The following is an 18,968-nucleotide window of genomic DNA, read 5'->3' on the forward strand; positions in this document are numbered from 1 at the left end:
TGGCCAGGGGCGTGGCTTTCACCGGGGCCGGAGACTTGGCTCGTGCCGGTGTCTGTGGGGGAGCAGCCGATGCCGTTGGCACCGGTGTCGGCGTGATCTTGGCCGGTGCCGCTGGCTTGGCTTGCGCCGGGGGCGGGGCTTGGGCTGGAGCCAGAGCTGGAGCTGGGGCTGGTTTTGTTTGTGTCTGCACTGAGACTCTCGATGGGGCTGGGGGTCAGCTGTTTGTGTCTCTGCTGTGGCTTTCGCTGGGGCCGTTGTCCGAGTTTCTGCTATCTCTGATTCCACCCGTGTCCGAGTAGCAATACTGCAAGTCACATAATGCTCACTCTGATCCTCCTCATATCTAATGATAATTATCCCCTGCAGCACATTCAGTAACATCGACAACAAAATCATGATCACATGACAGAGACAATCATCACAATCATTCTCTAGACAGCCCAAAGGTTTTTCATCCTCTAATTTCCGTTGGTATCACTTTGAAATAATCACTAAAAGGCAAAGTAAACTTTCCCCAGGTAAAACCAAAAGTGTAATTAGTAACAGGATCCATCACATGATGCCCGAAATATGCAGGTAACCTAATAATCATATTTCTCATATTATACATCTGAGCGCTAGTCCACACCAACAAAGCATGCCTGGGCCACCACATCCAAACACAAAACAAAAATGAACTGATCTCAAAACAAGGAATCAATATACTCGACCACTTAAACACCACTGCATCGATTGACTTCATACAAAGCTCTCTAAAAATACCATATAAAATATTGTGTAGGAACGACATGATGTGAGCTGTCTGTTCTCCCTGAGCAAGCTGGAATTCAAACTATTCAGGCAAACTACCAGAGCTCGGGTTGTGCCACAGTCAAGCCCCCCGTTGGGCGCCAATTAAATCTGTCATGGTTTCGGCCAAATTTACCAAAACCAGACTGACAGATGGCCCTTCCCCTCCCCCTGCCCCCCTGCAAAAGAGAGGAGAAAAAGAGATAAAGAGATTTAGAAGTTTAGAATGAACTAAACTACTTTAATGAAGAAATTTAATATTAAAATCAAAAAGAAGAAAATAATGAAATAGATACAATATATACAAAACCTTATCAAGCTCCCAGGATGACGTCACCGGCAGGCACTGGGGAAGTCCCAGACCGGACTCAGCAACGGATGGGAACTAGGTTCCAGATCTGGAGTCAGGAACACACGGATCGGGATCAAAGGCAGATGAACAGACAGAGTCCTCTCTGGACGTCGGCCATCGCAGGAAGGGAGTTGACCTTTTGATCCCTCAGCCTTTATACTGAGCATGGGGCAGATGGGATGGAATACCCCAGTTGGTCAGGTTTGGGTCACCTGTCCTGTCCACTCCTCCCCACAGGTGTGACCTCTTTACGTTTTTTCCGTTTCCGACCCTCTAAGGGGGCAAATAATGAAATTGGCTGACCTTGGTTGCTGTAGCAGTAAGTATAAGCAGGAGCCTCTCTGCATACCATTCCTTGGCATGTAGCACAAACATTGGTCTTATCACTCTGAGAACGAGCAGTTTTCTCCACAATATGCCGTTAATTTCAGAGAGTCAGAAGAGGCCTAGCTAAAATGTAAAATTACTAAACAGAAAGTTGGTTCTGTTTTACTTCAAACCGGGACACTCTGAATCTGTCAAATGAGTGACACCTTAAAATGCAAAATTAATTCAAGAATTTAATTGAAATTATTTCAGTTTTGGCTACATGACTTACATATACAGTAATAATGAGCATGAGGAAGATCCTAACTATGAGCTCGTACGTTTTTCAGCAGATGTCACAGATGTCACAGTTAGACTTAAAGCACAGTCCAGATGGTGATTACAGCTAATTCTTTTTGGCAATGTATTATATATTAGAATGAATATAATGAATATAATATTTGTAGCGTATGAAGGCACGGACCCCAGTCGGAGGTGCAACCAGAATCGTTTATTACAACAAACACGCAGCTTATATAGTACTAAGTATCTTCTTTCCCAGACAACACACCCCTGCAACCCCCAACTGCCAGATGGGCGGAATTCCCCTCAATCAGTAGGGTCGTTAGGCACTGTTTGTGGGTCCTCCCCTGCCAGTGTTCCTGCTGCTTCTATTCCTTCCTCTGGCCTTGCTTCTTCCACAATCCTGTTCACCCACAAATATTAGACTCAGGCTTGACAGGAAAGTATTTAAGGCTTTTGACCTAACATGTAGTACACTCTGTTCTGTCTCTGTTGCCATAGAGAAAATAAACACAAAAAGTAAACATCACTTCAGGCATACTTGGAAGTAGTTTTGTCATTCTTTGCTCAAAAAATATATCCAGAACTTTTTATCTGAGTAAAGGGAGAATGTGGTGTGAGTTTTTCTTGAATATGGGCTCTCTACAACTACCTGAATGGAGGTTGTAGAGAGGCGGGGCTCGGTCTCTTCTCCCAAGTCACAGGCGATAGGACAAGAGGAAATGGCCTCAAGTTGTGCCAGGGGAGGTTCAGATTGGATATTAGGAAAAACTTTTACACTGAAAGGGTTATTAAGCATTGGAATGGACTGCCCAGGGAAGTGGTTGAGTCACCATCACTGGCGGTATTGAAAAGATAGGTAGACATAGTGATAAGGGGAAATAACACTCAAGGGTTAATAGCAGGGCCATTGCTTGGCTTAAACTGTGTATCTATAGCCTAAAGCCATTGCTAAGGTGTTTAGGCAAAGAAAGGATGTGTTGAAACCATAAAGTGGTCACATCAGCCTCGATGGGAGATAAGGGAACAATTGGTATACAGAGCGATCATCTGGTTTCCCAACCCCATGGGTGGAGCAACACATTAACATTAAAAGCGAGAGGTACACAGCAAGGAAGACATGGCCTTCATCCCCGAGACCCCGGCCCCTGACCACCAGGAGACACTGCGCATGTGCGGCTGGGAGGAGTTAAAGGCGGAGACTATGGAAATGATTTCTCGTAACTCATTGTAATAAAGACTGCCTTTTCGGGGAAAGGTTATGGATATGTATAGGCGCTCCTTGAATATGTAAGATCTGATTGTATAAATCCTAAGCTAACTGCCGCGGTGGGTGCGCACGATTTTGGTGGGGCGACCCCCCGTGCTTCCCGGCGCCGAATAAACATGCCTACTTTACAACCCCACAGGTTGTGGAGTCTGCTTTCCACACGTCAGTAGTGCTTGGAGATACGGTTTAGTGATGGCTTTTGTCAGTGTTAGGTTGATTGTTGGACTAGATGATCCGAAAGGTCACTTCCAACCAAGGCAATTCTATGATTCCATGAAAAATGCTTTTCCAAGACCACGTGGAGAGCGACAGTGGCAGCGGTGAGTGCTGCGGCTTTAAATTTGATCTAGATCGAGATGGAGAGGGGGCTTCCCGGAGAGAGCGGAAAGACCCGAAACGAGTCAGGAATCTCGCGAGGGAGCCGAGAGGCTGACGTGGCTGGGGGCGGGCCGGGCGAGCCGCAGCAAATTTAAAAGCGGATAGCCAGACATACTTTCAGCATGAGTGAGGGGGTGGAGTGGGGGCTTGTGCGCAGGACAAAGAGGGAGAGTCTGAGGGCGAATGCTCCGTTCAGGCTCAAGAGAGGAAATGGCAACGAAACGCCCCAAAGCCCCTGTGAAGAAGAATGTGGGAACTCAGACCGAGCTCCCACGCAAAGACGCGGCCGTGCAGGGCCCTGGCTGCACCGAATGCCTGAGCCTGGCTGTGGTACCACAGGGACCCAGAGACACCCATTGTGTGCGATGTGAGCAGATAAACGACCTGCTCAGGCAGGTGGTGGAACTGAGAGAAGAGGTGGAAAGGTTAAGAAGCATTAGAGAATGTGAAAGTGAAATAGATTGGTGGAGCCGTACCCTGAGGCAAAGGCAGCAAGGAGAAGCTCTAATAAAAGTAGATGATCCCCTCCCACCCTGTCACCAGGCAGAGAGAGGGGACTTAATAGAAAGGGGGGAATGGAGGCTGGTCCTTCCTCGGAGAGGCAAGCGGAACCCCCAACAGCCTCCCTCACCTTCCCAGTTACATATGCATAATAGGTTCGGAGTTCTGGATTTTGGGGACGAGGTAAATGGAGAGGACGATCTACCCAGTGAGGCACCCAGGACTAGTCACCCACCCCCATGCCTCAGGACCTCATCAACTAAGAAAAAAAGAAAGGTGATTGTAATAGGTGACTCCCTTCTGAGTGGAACAGAGGGCCCAATCTGTAGACCAGACCCGTCCCACAGGGAAGTCACCTGCCTCCCTGGGGCCAGGATTAAGGATATACAGAGGGAAATTCACTCCCTGGTTCAGCCCTCAGATTATTACCCACTACTGATATTTCAAGTGGGCAATGATGAGGTAGCCACCAGAAGCCTAAAGGCAATGAAAAGGGACTTCAGAGTGCTGGGACGACTGGTCAAGGGATCAGGAGCACAAGTGGTGTTCTCTTCTATCCCACCAGTCACAGGGATGGATGAAGGGATAAATAGGAAGAATCAACAGATCAACTCATGGCTGAAAGACTGGTGTAAATGGCAGGACATTGGATTCTTTGATCACGGGCTGATCTACAGCTCACCAGGCATACTGGCAGCAGGTGGGGGAAGCCTAACCCAAAGGGGAAAAAGGATACTGGGACAAGAATTAGCAGGGCTCATTGAGAGAGCTTTAAACTAGATTTGAAGGGGGACGGGGTTGGAACCAGGGTTACTAAAGTGGTGCCCAGGAGCAGTGTGCTAGTGTGTATAGGTGCCAGTAAGGCCTTGCAGCCTGTTGCAGCAGTTGATGTGGGAGAGAAAGATGTATGTGGCAGTGAAGACATAAGGAGTAGTGATAAGATGGTAACTGCAGAAATGTCTGCACATGGACAGGTGGGAATTAGTGCCTGCCCTCCCAGAAAAATAGTGGGACGATTAGCCCAGCTGAAGTGCATCTACATGAATGCACGCAGCATGGGCAACAAACAGGAGGAGCTGGAGGCCATCGTACAGCAAGAAAACTATGATCTGGTTGCCATCACAGAAACGTGGTGGGAGGACTCGCATAACTGGAGTGCTGTGATTGATGGCTACCAACTTTTCAGAAGGGACAGGCAAGGAAAGAGAGGTGGTGGGGTGGCCCTTTATGTTAAGAGCAGTATTGTATGCCTCGAACTTAGCAATACGCACGATGACAGCGTTGAGTGTCTATGGATAAGAATCAAGGGGAAGACCAATAAGGCAGACATCGTGGTGGGAGTTTGTTACAGACCCCCAAACCAGGATATAAAGGCAGATGAAATATTCTATAAGCAGCTGGCAGAGGCCTCACGATCACTCCCCCTTGTACTCATGGGGGACTTCAACTTCCCAGATATCTGCTGGAAATATAACACAGCAGAGAGGCAACAGTCCTGGAGATTCTTGGAGTGCATGGAAGACAACTTCCTAACGCAGCTGGTGAGGGAACCGACTAGGGAAAGTGCCCTACTGGACCTGCTGATAGTTAACTCAGAAGGTCTTGTGGGGGATGTAAACGTTGGAGGTCGTCTTGGACAGAGTGATCACGAAATTATACAATTTTCAATTCTTGCTGAAGCAAGGCGGGGGGCCAGCAAAACTGCCACCTTGGACTTCCGAAGGGCAGACTTTGGCCTCTTCAGGAGCATGGTTGAAAGTGTCCCTTGGGAGACAGTCCTGAAGGGCAAAGGTGCCCAGGAAGGCTGGTCGTACTTCAAGGAGGCACTCTTAAAAGCCCAGGAAAGAGCCATACCCAAGTCCCAAAAAACAAGCAGGAAGGGAAGAAGACCAGCCTGGCTAAATAGAGAGCTTTGGCTGGAGCTCAGGAACAAAAAGAAGGTTTATGATCTTTGGAAAAGGGGCCTGGCAGGCAAGGAGAAATACCAGGAAGCGGTGAAGATATGCAGGGGGAAAATTAGAAGGGCCAAGGCTCAAGCTGAGCTCATCTCCCTGAAAGATTTCAGGGCTTTGGGACAGCTAGTCAAGGATTCAGGAGCACAAGTTGTGATCTCCTCTGTCCCTCCATTTTTGGGGACCGATGACTGGATAAACAAAAAGATCAGGCAGATCAATGCCTGGCTCTGTAACTGGTGCTACCAGCAGGGCTTTGGGTTCACAGACCATAGCTTGATTTATAGGACACCGGGTCTGCTCGAGCACAATGGTAAAACCCTATCCCGAAAGGGGAAAAGGGTATTAGGCCAAGAGCAAGCAAAGCTCATGGACAGGGCTTTAAACTAGAATCGAAGGGGGAAGGGGACAATACCAGGCCCACTGGTAATGAGCCTGGGGGTAAAGGACCAAGGATGGGGGTGAAATCAGGAGCCCAGCTCAAGTGCATCTACACTAATGCACATAGCATGGGCAACAAACAGGAGGAGCTGGAAGCCATTGTGCAGCATGGCAGCTATGATGTAATCGCCATCACAGAAACATGGTGGGATGATAGTCATAACTGGAATGCTGTGATGGATCTCATAACATCCTCATTGGGAAACTAAGGAAGTGTGGGCTGGATGAGGGGACAGTGAGGTGGACTGAGAACTGGCTGTGTGACAGGACCCAAAGGGTAATGATTAATGGAGCAGGTTCAAGCTGGAGGCCTGTAACCAGTGGTGTCCCCCAGGGGTCCAGGAAGGCTGGACAGGCTGGAGAGCTGGGCAAGGAAGAACCTCATGAGGTTCAACAGGCAAAAGTGTAGGGTCCTGCACCTGGGGAACAAGAATGTCAGGCACCAATGCAGGTTAGGCGTGGACCCGCTGGAGCCAAGTTCCGAAGAGAAAGATCTGGGGGTCCTGGTAGACAGCAAAATGACAATGAGCAAGCAGTGTGCTCTTGTGGCCAGGAAGGCCAATGGAATCCTGGGCTGCATAGGGAAGAGTGTGGCTAGTAGGTCGAGGGAAGTCATTCTCCCCCTCTACTCTGCACTGGTGAGGCCACAACTGGAATACTGCATCCAGTTCTGGGCTCCCCAATTCAAGAGGGATAGGGAACTACTGGAAAGAGTCCAGCGAAGGGCAACGAGGATGATTCAAGGATTGGAGCATCTCCCTTATGAAGAAAGGCTGAGAGAGCTGGGACTCTTTAGCCTGGAGAAGAGAAGGCTGAGGGGAGACCTTATCAATGCTTATAAGTATCTAAAGGGTGGGTTGAAGGAGGAGGGAGCCAGACTCTTTTCAGTGGTTGCCAGTGAGAGGACCCGCCTGGATGCAGTCCTGAGTAACATGCTCTGACATGCTCTGGGCAATCCTGCTTCAGCAGGGGAGTTGGACTAGATGATCTTTATGGTCCCTTCCAACTCTAAAAAATCAGTGAAATTCAGTGAAATTCAGTGAAGTTATTAATAAGCAGTTGCGTGCATTAAAGAAAAGATTTTTAAATTTTTTTTTACTATGATAAAAAAAACCATGTACATCAGACTCAAGTTTCAATAAAGGATATACAACTATAAATAACTGGTTACCTGAGATATAAGATATATGATTTGTCACTTTTGCACACTTCCAGTGTTTGGATACCTTCATAATGTTTCATTTTAATTAGTGGCAAAAGATAACCATTGTAAAGCAATACCTGTAAGATATTTCCACAACAGCAGTTTAGCATTGGTATGCTGAACAGTCAGTACTCCCCCAAACTCAGCTTTTTATACAAGTAGGATTTTGTTTCTGTGGTGATGCCACAGCATTGCTTTTGACTAAAACTAGACCTTTTTTTTTCAGAAATATAAAATTCCTCTTCCCTAACCTAGGAAAGAAATAGCAGAGGAAGTGGCGAGATGATGCACATCTGTTTTCCTTGCCCCCGTTAGTAGTTGCTTCAGAGATTTCTAATTCAGAGTACCTCCCTCCCCATTATTTCCCTCTGTGTTGTAGGGGTATTGGAGATAGGACATCATCCATGAAGAAGCAGCTGATACAGCTTAGGAATTTGTTTGTATGAGCTTAAAATGTCCCCTTGAATTTTCAGGGATGTTCCCAAATAGGTTCTCATGCAATGCACAACAGTCATGGATCTATGTGTCCTTCCAGTTTTTCTTGCTCATTCAGCTTGAAGAAGGTCATTGAATTTGGGGAACTTTTTGTCCTTCATTACTCTTGTAACTTGTATTTCATTTTTTCTTCATGTCACAGATTGTCTTTTCTTGTGTGTAAAATATTGCTCAAGGGAAGAAGAGCTACAGTGTGTGTGAACTAATGCCTGAAGCCCTAGGCTGCATTATCATATTGCTGTTAATATGTCAAAGAATAATTTCACAATCTTAGTAATGCCTGTATATCTTACCACCGCATAGGAATCAGCATTTAAATCTCAAATGCTTATCTTAAATACTAATATACGTATTGGTACTACGTTGTCAAAAATATTGATTTTTTTAAAAATAAGTAATTAATTAACGGTTTGTGTTCAGACTTATTGCTGACGAACTTTACAAGACTACATTCTTTATCTGAACTCTCAAAATGAAATAACCAAGATAACTTATTCCACAAAGAAGAGAAAATAACATACATACAGTGCAGAAAATGTTGAACATTTAACTTATTTTCTTATGATCTTATGACCTCTAAATTTGCATTTCAAGTAAAATTACGTGTAAAATGTCTCATAACTGCAATGCACATTGAAGTTAACAGAAGTTGAATGGTTGATTTCAATGGATACAGAAGCAAACTGTATCCTTAACTGAAGGTTAATAAGAGCAGAAAATCGTTGGCTAGTCTGACAGTAGAACTCCTGCTGCTTCCTTTTTACTTTAACGTTTTCTGTGTAGATCTGTGGAGGAATGGCTGAGTGAAAAAGGGCACGACTTGATTACAATGAGCAACCCAGTCTTTGATAGGGATGAAAGCCTGGAGGAGGCTGTGAACTGTCCTTGAGAAACAGAAGTATGAAGAAGTAGCTACATGATAAGTAAGTGATAAGCGGTACTGCCTCCGGGAGATAGAGAAACATCTGCTGCGCATGGACAAGAGGTCTGCACTAATTGTGTGAGTGCTCTAGGCGCATGAACAGAGACTGTAAGCCAATCGTATAATTGTTGCTAGCGCGTGCTCTGCTTGTCTGTCTTTATATACTCTGTGTGAACTTGAATAAAGGGAGAACGACCATACTCATATTGAGACTCATCGTTACTCCGGGTCCGTCTCCCACTCCGACATAGATCAGATATAAAATAAACGAATTTGAGAAATTTGAATAATCGTGGTATGGAATGACCCCTGCTTGCTATCTGAAACCACAAAAAGCAGAGATAGAAAATTAATCAGGTTAGTGGAGCGAATGGCATATTTTGAAGGAAAATAGATGTATAAAACTATAGATTGCTTTCCCATTTACAGTAACAATTAGTATGTCCAATTAATGCTCGTCCAAAATCTGAGAACTGTAAAAAGTGCTTTATTGTCAATGTAAACAGTTAAAAGAAATTATGCTTTCATTAATATTTTATATTAACACTGAATGATTATGTCTCAAAATTTCCTAATGAATGTAGTGAAAATGATGAAAACTGTACTTCCTTGGTTTTGGGATAAGCTCTGATTGGGTAAAGAACAGTGTCCTGAACTTCTCCTTTAGACGCTTATATGTGTCTCATTGCTATATGTGTAGGTATAAATCTACCCCAGCTGAGATTTTTAATATTGTCCTGGAGTTCAGGATCTAAGTTGTTTCCTTCAAAATGAGACAAGGACTCACTATTTTCTTTTAAATTGAGTCCAGAGGAGACTGTAGTGCCATTACTTTTGAGCAATAGCCTAGTGGTTGGAGATCTCACCTGGAATTGAGAAGATATAACTTAAGGTCTGAGGAGATTCATGTTGATGACTATCACTCCTCAAAACAGTATTCTTATGCCAGTCATTGATAGACCAGGAAGTATGGAGGGGTATCAATTCTGCCTAATGCTCAATTCGACTTATTGTTCTTTAGGTGGTTAACTTGTGGAATTCAAATCTGAAAATAATGACCATCACAATTTCTATGCCTGTCACTCTGCAGGGTAGTATAGGGAAACTGTAAATTTTAGTTATGAAAAAAATATTAACTTCTATGAGACTGCATATGGATTTTTAGATCATCTTCAGTACTTTCTCCCATTTTTGTCTTTTGCTTGTCACTCTTGGAGGTTCCTTGGCACAAGTATTCACAGGAGCTGCTCAAGATGGTAATTTGTAATTGGTATTAATCTTTTTCAAGTTGGTTTGTTGCAAGATGTTTTTCTGCTTTTCAGGCTTCTGCTTCCTCCAAACGGCAACCCTCATCTCTGCACAGAGCCAATTTCTCCCCAGCAGCCTGGAAAGCCTTGTCCCCAGCCATTCTCTCTCATGCTGTTCCCTCTGGCTGGCATGACGCGTGCCCATCATATAAAAGAGCATGCAACTTCCATTTCTTTGGTCAGCAAGCACAACTGTGCTCTTAAATGCATTTCGGCCATATGCCAATGCCCTTTACTTGGCTGCCTGATTCTTTATTGTTTGAATGCTACTTTTTCCACTAGTAGAGCCTTTTTTGAAATAGAAACATCCTGTAGTTATCAGCTATCAAGGATGTCATATAAAAACTTACAAGATCTGAAAGTACAAAATATCACTGAGTATTGGGAATTTTATTTTTTTTTTCCCCTTCAGCTTGAGGGGTGAATGTTTTGTAACAGTCCATTACAAAAAGAAAAAGGCAACAACCTTCATCTGATTTTTGAAAGCTTGACATATGGGGGGGGGGTCTGAAAGGTTTGACTTCATCACTTCCAATTTTTAAATGTGTTGAAAAATTACTTGTTTTCATATATTCATATTTACAATGGTGAGAAAAGAACTTTGCTTTTTTATATAATATCATTTCTCAGGTAATTTAACAGAGTATGGGTATGCATGTGCATGGCACAGAAGAGATTATATTGGGAGGGTTTCACCTAATTACTTGCCTGACTGAGAGTTTTTTTAATTTTCGATCAGGTTTTTATCTGAATTATAACATGCTGCTTAAAATGGAAAGCAGTAAATACATTTTGTATTTAGAAACAAATGTCTTAACAACTAAGGATAATTTTTTCCCCCTTTTCCCTTCCTTATGCAAAACCCTTTCAAAATGAAAAGAAAGTATTCTAGGATATTATTTTTTCTCCTATGGTGGCTCATCTAATTGTGGTAGAGCTGAGAAGGTTGCAATAGGTTGTAACTTCACTAGACTTGTTGTGGTAAGTTAATGTATTTGGTTTTATATGCTGCCTTCTACTGAAGAGTAAACTTGAAGATGACTACTATAGTATATACCATTAAAGTGTCAATCACTGCATCTAGGAGAGTGAAAGCAGGAGCAGACAGAAGTGATCACTTCATAAATTGTCATGGTTTAACCCTACTGTGTGGCGTATGAGGAAATCACGGACTCGCGGATCACGCAGTAAGCAAATCCACTTTACTACTACACAGAGAAACTTATATACACTGAGAAACAAAACCCACTCCCCTAGTAATGCCCAATCATGGACTTACAAAAATATTTTCTACCTTCTACTGATCTTATCACAATAACAGGTATTCTGCTACCAAGACAAGTTTCGGTTCCCAGACTGTGTTCTGTTTTTTGTCAGGATGTGCTTCAGGATGTGAAACTTGTGTTTCTCATTCCTCCCCTGCTCTCAAGGTCACTACTGGCACACACTATTGCTCCAGATGCGCATAGTGCATGTAAATCTTAGCTGTGTGAGTGAACTTTAACTGAACCCACACTACCCAGCCACTAAGCACCACACAGCTGCTTGCTCACTCCCCCCCCACCCCCAGTGGGCTGGGAGAGAATCAGAAGAATAAAAGTGAGACAACTCGTGGGTTGAGATAATTAAAATAAAATAATAATAATAATAAATTGTAATGAAAAGGAAAATAACAAAAAGACAGAGAAATAAAACCCAAGGAAGATGAGTGATGCAAATGAAAAACAGTTGCTCACCACCAACCAACCAATGTCCAGCCTGTCTCTGAGCAGCAGCAGCAGCCACCCCTGGCCAACTTCCCCCTAGTTTATATGCTGAGGATGACATCATATGGTATGGAATATCTCTTTGGCCAGTTTGGGTCAGCTGTCCTGGCTGTGCCCCCTCCCAACTTCTTGTGCACCTCCAGCCTTTTCACTGGCAGAGCACGAGACGCTGAAAAGTCCTTGACTTAGTGTAAGCACTGCTTAGCAACAACTAAAACATCAATGTGTTATCAATATTATTCTCATACTAAATCCAAAACACATCACTATACCAGCTGCTAAGAAGAAAATTAACTCTATCTCAGCCAAAACCAGGACATAAATCCAGAACAGAAATCACACTTCTCAAAGTCTTCACTGGGAACTCCACTATATAATATTCAGCTGCCTTGTATTTTCAATAATAACTCTAAGGGACAAGCTGGACTGCTTTTTGATCAATGTCTGGGGGGGAAGCACATTGACAGAATAGTTACTCAGGGCCATATTCTAGATGGTATTTAACAGTTTCTTTTAAAAAAGAGAAAAAAACCATAATAGTTATAAAGGTATTTTTTAAAGTCCTCTAGTCCCCTCAAATCAATATTGATTCGGAGAATGAATGGTTAAATGTCGTTAGTGTAGATTTAGTACAGCTTGACAAAAAACAGAGCTCGGAGCCCAGCATTCCAAGATAAGGAACTGGCCTTGTGTTGTAAGCACAATGTATAAGATAGTAGGAACAGCCTGCACGCTAAGGAGGAACCCGATTGTCTGGGTGAAGTATCCATCTGGTCAGGACCAGTTCCACGGTTTGGGGTCCAGCCAGCCCAGCATTTTAAGCCAAAGGTAATGTCGTGGTTTCGGCTGAATTTACCAAAACCGGACTGGCAGATGGCCCTTCCCCCCCCTTCCCCCCCCCTAAAAGAGGAGAGAGGAGGAGAAAGAGATAAGGAGATTCAGAAGTTTAGAATGAACTAAACTACTTTAATGAAGAATTAATATTAAAATAAAAATAAAGAAGAAAATAATGAAATAGGTACAATATCTACAAAACCGTATCAAGCTCCCAGGATGACAGTCACATCACCGGCAGGCACTGGGGAAGTCCCAGACTGGACTCAGTGACGAATGGGAACTGGATTCCAGCTCTGGAGTCAGGAACACACGGATCGGGATCAAAGGCAGATGAACAGACAGAGTCCTCTCTGGACGTCGGCCATCGCAGGAAGGGGGCTGACCCTTTGATCCCTCAGCCTTTATACTGAGCATGGGGCAGATGGGATGGAATACCCCAGTTGGTCAGGTTTGGGTCACCTGTCCTGTCCACTCCTCCCCACTGATGTGACCCCTCTACGTTTTTTCCGTTTCCGACCCTCTAAGGGGGCAAATAACGAAATTGGCTGACCTTGGTTGTTATAGCAATAAGTATAAGCAAGGGCCTCCCTGCATATCGTTCCTTGGCATGGAGCACAAACATTGGTCTTATCACTCTGAGAACGAGCAGTTTTCTCCACAATATGCCGTTAATTTCAGAGAGTTAGAGGAGGCCTAGCTAGAATGTAAAGTTACAGAACAGAAAATTGGTTTGGTTTTACTTCAAACCAGGACATTCCACCCCTTATTCCATACCATTTGCATCATGCTTAGATTACAACTACTATCATCCATAAAATCTATACATACATACATATATAGATAGATATATGTAAATCACTCAGTTATAATTTATCTCTATATACAAAAGCTTAAGTCCATTTCACAGCAGATCAGGTTCTCAGGGTAGGAAAGACAGTGTGAAATTCATTGTGGTTCGTGCCCATGGGTAACACGTCCATCTCGGAGAAGTTTTACTAGACGCCACTTGATCAATCCGGCTAGGTTTCATCCTGAAAAACACTTATAGAACACTGTTAGTATTATAAACAACTAACATCATACTCGGAATTAAGTATTCTCACCCAGGGTCAAATTCCCTTGAGGTACACATTGAACTTCTCCATTCTTCAGCATCACCCACCAAGTACATCCAGGTCCTTGAGCAAAAACAGTCCCACGAATGGGTTTGCCTTTGCCCGAGGCAGGAAAAACCCATACAGTTTTCCCTAGTATATTCCTTTCATGCACCACAGGGACTTTATCCCCTTCTACAATATGTAAAAGGTCTGATTGAGCAGGACCACCTCGATTGATGGATCCCCTGGTATTAACTAACCAAGTAGCTTGAGCTAAATGCTTGTCCCAATTTTTAAAGGATCCACCACCCATCGCTTTTAGGGTAGTTTTTAACAATCCATTGTATCGTTCAATTTTTCCAGAAGCTGGTGCATGATAGGGAATATGATATATCCACTCAATACCATGTTCTTTTGCCCAGCTACTTATAAGATTGTTTTTGAAATGAGTTCCATTGTCAGATTCAATTCTTTCTGGAGTACCATGTCACCACAAGACTTGCTTTTCAAGGCCCAGGATGGTATTCCGGGCAGTGGCATGGGGCACCGCATAGGTTTCCAACCATCCGGTGCTTCCTTCCACCATTGTAAGCACGTAACGCTTACCCTGGCGGGTTTGAGGGAGTGTGATATAGTCGATTTGCCAAGCCTCCCCATACTTGTATTTCAACCACCGACCTCCATGCCACAAAGGTTTTAACCTTTTAGCTTGCTTGATTTCGGCACATGTTTCACAGTCGTAGATAACCTGCGCAATAGCGTCCATGGTTAAATCCACCCCTCGGTCACGAGCCCATTTGTACGTTGCATCTCTTCCTTGATGACCTGAAGTGTCATGGGCCCATCGAGCTAAGAACAATTCACCTTTATGTTCCCAGTCTAAATCTGTCTGGAAAATCTTAGCTGCTCGGTCCACTTGCTGATTGTTTTGATGTTCCTCAGTGGCTCGACTCATAGCTACGTGGGCATCTACATGGCGTACTTTCACGACTAGTTTCTCTAGCCGGTCAGCAATATCTTGCCATAATTCAGCAGCCCAAACGGGTTTACCCTTGCGCTGCCAGTTGCTCTGCTTCCATTGTTTTCACCATCCCCACAGAGCATTTGCCACCATCCATGAGTCAGTATAGAGATAGAGTATTGGCCACTTTTCTCGCTCAGCAATGTCTAGGGCCAGCTGGATAGCTTTTACCTCTGCAAATTGACTTGATTCACCTTCTCCTTCAGTAGCTTCTGCAACTCGTCGTGTAGGACTCCATACAGCAGCTTTCCATCTTCGATGCTTTCCTACAATACGACAAGATCCATCAGTGAACAACACATACTGTTTCTCATTATCTGAGAGTTCATTATATGGCGGGGCTTCCTCAGCACGTGTTACCACCTCCTCTGGTGGCATTGTGAAATCTCCGCCTTCGGGCCAGTTTGTGATCACTTCTACAATTCCTGGACGATTTGGATTTCCTATTCGAGCTCGCTGTGTGATTAAGGCAATCCACTTACTCCAGGTAGCATCGGTGGCATGATGAGTAGAAGGAACTTTACCTTTGAACATCCAACCTAACACTGGCAATCGGGGCGCCAGGAGGAGCTGTACTTCAGTACCAATTACTTCCGAAGCAGCTCTCCTTCATACGCTGCCAAGATTTCTTTCTCAGTCGGAGTATAGTTGGCCTCGGAGCCTTTATAGCCTCGACTCCAAAATCCCAGGGGTCGACCCCGAGTCTCCCCTGGTCCTTTCTGCCATAGGCTCCAGGTAGGGCCATTATCTCCAGCTGCAGTATACAGCACATTTTTAATGTCCTGTCCTCTTCGGACTGGTCCAAGTGCTACTGCACGCACAATCTCCTGTTTAATTTGTTCAAAGGCTTGTCGTTGCTCAGGACCCCACACAAACTCATTTTTCTTTCGAGTCACTTCATAGAGAGGTTTCACAATCTGACTGTAACCTGGAATATGCATTCTCCAGAATCCCACAACGCCTAAGAAGGCTTGTGTTTCCTTTTTGTTAGTAGGTGGGGACATAGCTGTTATTTTGTTAATCACCTCCATTGGGATCTGGCGACGACCATCTTGCCATTTAATTCCCAAGAATTGGATGTTTCGTGCAGGTCCCTTGACCTTACCTCTTTTCACAGCAAAACCTGCTTTCAGAAGAATCTCAATTACTTTCTTACCTTTCTTGAAAACTTCTTTTCCTGTATTACCCCATACAATGATGTCATCAATGTATTGCAGGTGTTCTGGAGCTCCACCCTTCTCCAGTGCAGTCTGGATCAGTCCATGGCAAATAGTAGGGCTGTGTTTCCACCCCTGGGGCAGTCGATTCCAGGTATACTGGACACCCCTCCAGGTGAAAGCAAACTGTGGCCTGCACTCTGCTGCTAAAGGAATAGAGAAAAAGGCATTAGCAATGTCAATTGTAGCATACTATTTGGCTGCCTTCGACTCTAGTTCATATTGCAGTTCTAGCATGTCTGGCACAGCAGCACTCAGTGGTGGTGTGACTTCATTCAGGCCACGATAGTCTACTGTTAGACGCCAGTCACCATCAGACTTGCGCACTGGCCATATCAGGCTGTTAAAGGGTGAGCGAGTCTTGCTGGTCACTCCTTGAGTCTCCAGCCGACGAATCAGGTTCTGAATGGGAATCAAAGAATCACGGTTAGTGCGATACTGTCGTCGATGCACCGTGGAAGTAGCAAGTGGTACCTGCTGTTCTTTAACCTTCAGCAATCCTACCACAGAAGGGTCATCTGAAAGGCCAGGTAAGGTAGACAGCTGTGTAACACCCTCAGTCTCTACAGCTGCTATACCAAAAGCCCACCGATACCCTTTCGGGTCTTTGAAATACCCTCTCTTGAGGTAGTCTATGCCAAGGATGCACGGAGCATCTGGGCCAGTCACAATAGGATGCTTTTCCCATTTATTCTTGTTCAAGCTCACTTCGGCCTCCAGTACAGTCAGTTCCTGAGATCCTCCTGTCACTCCTGCAATAGTGACTGATTCTGTCCCTCTATGATTCCATGGCATTAGGGTACACTGTGCACCAGTGTCCACCAGGGCTCTATACTTTCGTGGCCCTAATGTGCCAGGCCATCGAATCCACACAGTCCAATAAACTCGGTTATCCCTCTCCTCCTCCTGGCTGGAGGCAGGGCAACCCTAATGCTGAGGACAGCATCTCCAATTCCAAGGTGAGTTCCTGTCTGGACAGGGGCAGTGCATATTCTGAACTGGAGCAGCCATATTCATGTAACCATCCTTTCTTCTGTTTGCTTTACCTTGCAACTCAAGCACTCGTGCCTGCAGGGCTGAAGTAGGTTTTTTATCCCATCTCCTCATGTCCTCTCCATTATTGCAGAGGCAAAGCCACAGGAAACCTCGAAGCGAGTCCTGTTTCCCTTTGGTTGGTCTCATAGGAGGGCGTTTTTTCTTAATGGCTGCAACTCTGGTCTTAACTGCAGCTTGGGTCTGAGCAGGCACCTCAGTCTGAGCTGCAACTTGGATCTGAGCAGGAGCTTGAGCCTGAGCTGCAACTTGAGCCTGAGCTGCAACTTGAGCCTGAGCTGGAGAAGAGTAAGATTCTCTCCCAATCTCAGCAAGTTTTTCAAGCAGTTTGTGAAAAATTGTGTCGGTTTGCTCAACTATTGCCTTGGTCATTTTCTCTATTGTCTCATTCTGTGTCTTAGCTATATTCTCCATTGTTTCAGTTTGTGTCTTATTCATATTCTCTATGGCCTCAGTCTGTGTTTTATTTTGTTCAGCCATCTTCTCAGTTTGTTCAGACACTTTCTTAGTCAGGTTTTCTATTGCTGCAACACCGATGGGACGAGAGAGACTGTCTTCATACTGTCGCACCCTATCAGCAACCTCATTTACAGTTGGTGTATCAGTATCAGATGCTCCCCAGACCATTGTTGACAAAGTGTGGGAATACACTGATGGTGCACTCTGCACAAACTTTTTCAACAAAGGTCGTTGACATGGCATTTCATCAGGATTTATAGTCACTTGCCAATTACCATAAATCACTTCTCGAATAGCCAGTTCTCTCAGGTATTTAATACCTTTCTCCATGCTGGTCCATTGCCTTGGACGGCATTGGATATCATCCTTAAAGGGATATCTGCTCTTTACAGCTGATAACAGTCGCCTCCAGAGACTGAGAACGTCTGCCTTATTCCCAATCGCTTTATCAATACCTCCCTCTTTGGCCAGATTTCCCAGCTGGCTGGCTTCTCTACCATCTAAGTCTATGGAGTTAGCTCCACTGTCCCAGCATCGGAGCAACCAAGAGAGAAGTGGCTCCCCATCATGACGAGTAAAATCCTTCCTTAGATTTCGCAAATCCTTTAAGGACAAAGAGTTAATAATTACATCTACATCTGAGGCATCATCCTTTATTGAGGCTGGCTGAGAAGGACCCTCTCCCCTATCTACCTGAGAAGGGGCTGCCCAACTGGTTGACTGTGTTGTAAGAGGGTGCTTTCCTTTATCTACACCAGACGGACCCTGTCCTGCATCTTCATCAGAAGAACCCTCTCCCGAGCTCTCTAGCTTGGGCATGTCCTTGTCGTAAGGGGCAGGGGACCGAATCGACCTCTTTTTCTGCTTCCTGGTCACCGGAGCAACTTGTGCCGGTTCTGCTGGCGCTGGGGTAGCGGCAGTGCTCGGGTTGGGAGCTGGAGCAGTGACAGCGCTGGCTGTCGGGGCCGGAGCAGCCGGTGCAGCTGCGGGCGTGGGAGGGGCTGGCGACGGAGATGCGGGGGGTGCGGGCGGCGAAGTCACTTTTACCTCCGGCTGCGGAGTGACCGGGGCCGGGACGGGACGGAGCGCGGCTTGTGCCGAAGCCGGTGCCGGAGCCGGTGGGGGGGCGACCGCTGCCGCTGGGGCCGGTGTCGGCGGGGCCAGGGGCGTGGCTTTCGCCGGGGCCGGAGCCTTGGCTTGTGCCGGTGGCTGTGGGGGAGCAGCCGATGCCGTTGGCGCCGGTGTCGGCGTGGCCTTGGCCGGTGCCTCTGGCTTGGCTTGGGCCGGGGCCGGGGCTG

General features: G+C 45.4%; 1 protein-coding gene and 1 long non-coding RNA gene across 2 annotated transcripts in view; one reads left to right on the forward strand and one right to left on the reverse strand.

Annotated features, from left to right (window-relative positions):
- Positions 1 to 12,005, reverse strand: part of LOC141476702 (uncharacterized) — a 42,690-nt gene extending 30,685 nt beyond the window's left edge. Inside the window, exon 1 of the long non-coding RNA XR_012463679.1 lies at positions 11,957 to 12,005. This is a non-coding gene — a long non-coding RNA (uncharacterized lncRNA). The remainder of the gene's footprint in view (positions 1 to 11,956) is intronic.
- The window catches only part of LOC141476819 (potassium/sodium hyperpolarization-activated cyclic nucleotide-gated channel 1-like), a 191,094-nt gene that overhangs the window by 36,351 nt on the left and 135,775 nt on the right, over positions 1 to 18,968 (forward strand).

Source organism: Numenius arquata, chromosome W, assembly GCF_964106895.1.
Source record: "Numenius arquata chromosome W, bNumArq3.hap1.1, whole genome shotgun sequence".
NCBI classification, from domain to species: Eukaryota; Metazoa; Chordata; class Aves; order Charadriiformes; family Scolopacidae; genus Numenius; species Numenius arquata.